The following is a 3,772-nucleotide window of genomic DNA, read 5'->3' on the forward strand; positions in this document are numbered from 1 at the left end:
CAACGCTAGAAACCGGGTTTCGATACTCGTGGTGGGCAGGGCACAGATAGCCCATTCTGTAGGTTTGAGCTTAACTACAAACAAACAAACTGTTGATCGAAATACCAGATTTTTCCAAGATACTTCAAAATGAAGAAATTAATAGGTACATCATTTACTTTTGTTTTTCATTATCCAACACACATGTTTTTTAATTTTCAAGCTAATATACAATACTAACCCTCTTTGTATATACTGCGTTGTTAAAAGGATGAACATAATTTGTAATATTCAGTTTATGGCAAGGTAAAAAAAACTGTTTTAAAATAATACCAAGTATCTCTCAGTTTATTGTTACGCGAATCAGACACTCGAGGTTCAGTCGTTTGACCTGAAATCCAAATTATTGACTATTCAGCTTATGCTATATATATTGGTATAATACAAATTCGTTTCGTTTGTCGCTAAAACGCGAATCATATAGCTTAACGTGCTCCATTTTGTTCACGAAGAAGCCTTAAAGAAGACAGTTGTTTGTTTCACTTATGAGAAGAGACATCGGACACATGAAAGCTAGTGAATCACAGTTGGCTATTGCAATCTGCCTACAGATACCTCAAAATGTCATTAACAAAACATGGAACAACTTCTAAGCCATAGGTACTATTGGTTGAACATATCTACAAGGCAGACCATCCTCCATGAGTAAATCACTACTACCTGCCTATCCTGGCTCATCGCAACAGTAGACTTTCCTCTCTGAAACTGAATCAGATATTTGTCGTTAGAACTAGATTGTTTGTGAATGTATGGGCAGTTTCAAACAGATTTGAAAAGACCAAGATGTATTCTAGACGTACAAGAAGAGTGTTCCTCTTGCAGAAAGGCACAAATAAGCTTGTCTACAATGGTATCCAAAACATTTCTAGTAAACCAATTCCATCTGGAGCAATATTATCTTTACAAATTAGTCATGTTTCACCCTGAAGCCAAATAATAGGCACCTACTCATTTGTAAAGATCTGGAATCAGATTCAACTCCATTTTTATGCAGGAACATGTTTCATGTGGCAATGACGAAAGTATGGTGTAGGGAGGAATAAGCATTAATGGAATACAATACCGAGCTCTAATTTCTGCGAATTGATAACACTGAAGCAACACATTATAAGGATCACATCCTACGACTGTTTGTGTGTATACAATGATATGTTCTAACTTCAGCTTACCGTGCTAAACCGGTCGACACATTTCTTGAAGAAAAAGGAATTCTTCAAATGGAGTGGCCTACTTTAAGATCATACTTCAATTTCATGGAGTATGTATGAAATGCTCTTGAGAGATGGTAACAGCCCATTGAATGACTCCTGAGATTAAATACGTTCTGAACTCAGCTCTATTATAGGAGTGGTCGACAATATCTGAGGATTTTAAGCATACTTAATCGGTACCAGGCTGCCCTTTGTGGTCATACTTTATATTGAAGTGAAATATCATAAACTGTAAATTGAATTGTCATGGTGGTATGGGTGTCAGGGATTTTTCAGCCATCATACTCTTACCTAAATCCACAGTGGGTAATATGCTGAAGAAATTCTGATAAAAAAAGTTAGCACACACAAAAAGTGCAATGAATTTCAAAAAAGACCCAAAACTCGAGCGCTTTCGAATAGTTGATTCTTCTTCTTGAGGAGAATAAAGTCAACTATTCTAAAGCGCTTGAGTTACGGGTCTTTTTTTTAAAGTTAAATGCTGAAGAAATTGTAAACAATTAGATATAGAATGTAGACTATTATTCCAACTGCCCAAAATTAACCATTTCTTGGTTTATGCAAACTTTGAAACATGTTGCTTGAGTTCATGGTCCAGCTACAGACCATAAGCTTTTTATCAGAACCATGCATTTAATAAGTTGGTTCTCCAAACTTGAACGATAAATTTTAGGTGAATAACGGTGGGAAAGCCATTACTTAGATTATTGAATCTTGCTACTCATTGTTATTTGTATGACAAGTTCTGTCTTTGTCAACAACCTGTAGAATGCTTTGCATATGACTGTTTTGAGGGAACTGTGAAACGAGGTGGAGGGTCACTATCGTAGTGCAGACCCGTTTTAGCATGTTTGGACTGTTATCTTTAGCAATTGTTAAGGGAGTCAAAAATGCCTTGTGACATTATGGATATTGTTGAACAGCCTGCTTTTATTGACCTCTGAAGAGATAGACCGTATATCACTTTCAGCAAACTATATGCCAATCCAGCAGTGGTTTGAAATAAAATAATGTTCTGAATTTGTCTTGCTTGTCTCGGGCCTCGAACTGAACTCAACTGAGCGGCTCTGACGTCAGTTACAAAGCTAGAGATTTTAATTGTATCTAAATAAAGTGAGAGATTTGAGAAGATAATGCTTTATTATAATTTCTTTACCTGTATTTTATATACTTTGGTTTCTAATTCGAATTTTATATTATTATTTTGGGATAAGCATTGTTTTTCCTATTTAACCCTACATAAAACTATCCCTCGCCGTTTGGTAATATAATATGCAGTATACTGGTCATTTACCTATTATTCGGGTTGGGATAAAATAAAGTATCTAATGAATAAACTTTATTAATCTGTTGACAATGATTTTAATAAGTTGCTTAAATATACCAGTAATGTAAACGCTACACGAAACTGACACACACGCATGGTAAATTCTACAGTTAACCTTAGTATGTTATACTCTGTGGTCAGCCAAGCACATACAATCTGATTTCTTTATGGTGCTCTGTCTTATATACTTATCACCATACACTTGGATTATTTTAGGCACTTTTAATAAAGGCCGAGTCGAACCGTATGTTTCTGTCAGGAGTTTTTCGGATGGTATTATTACGCATATAAAAAGGTAAGTAGATAAATAAGATGGCTTATGTTAGGATACATATATATATATAAATGGAACTATATGCTGGAATTAAATTTCAAAACATTTTGACAGCCAATTACAGATACTAAATCTCGGAGGGGGGGATTGTATAGAGGCGTTACCAGCAACGATGCTGTTGCTGCCTTTGAAGTACATAAAAACTGAAGAACAACTTATTGGAATGTGTACTATGGGAGTTATCTCTATCAGTTAAAGTACCAGTAAACATGAGCTTGCTCCAATACAGTATAGAATAGGTATATGGAACGCACTATACAACCTTTGTTTCAGCCATGAAAAATGTGTTATTAAGTAAACATTCTGACGCAGTAAAATAAATCATTCTGTAATTAATTTTTAAGATCATAAATGTTACATATTAATTTGCACATTTTGGTAATAAATGCACAAATAATTATCTTGATTTCTTATCATCTAAGAACATAATTATCTGTGAAATAGTTTAGGTAATTATCTATAATTAAAATTGATGTTGATACGACAGATAATAAGCGAGATATAGGTAATTATATAACACCACGGGTTTCTGCGTGTATCAGAAAATAAATCTGGCACTGATGAGCTATTTATTTATAAACGTGGCAGTGAAACAGCTAAGAACAAATATTTTGCCAGACATAAAATATGTTGCTTGAGTTACACAGATTATTAAGACGGTAGGTACTATTGTTTTCATAAGTTTAATTTTGCAGTAAAACCTGTTTATATATATCTACATATAATGTGACTAAACTTATATGAAACAGTTAGAGATTTTAACATTATTTTACAGAGTTTATTCTACTTACTCTACATTTCTATGGAGGCGGAATTTTTCCCCCCTGGAGAGTTTGTTTGTTTGTTTTTGTTTTTGAATTT

Source organism: Limulus polyphemus, unplaced genomic scaffold, assembly GCF_000517525.1.
Source record: "Limulus polyphemus unplaced genomic scaffold, Limulus_polyphemus-2.1.2 Scaffold1386, whole genome shotgun sequence".
Taxonomy (NCBI): Eukaryota; Metazoa; Arthropoda; class Merostomata; order Xiphosura; family Limulidae; genus Limulus; species Limulus polyphemus.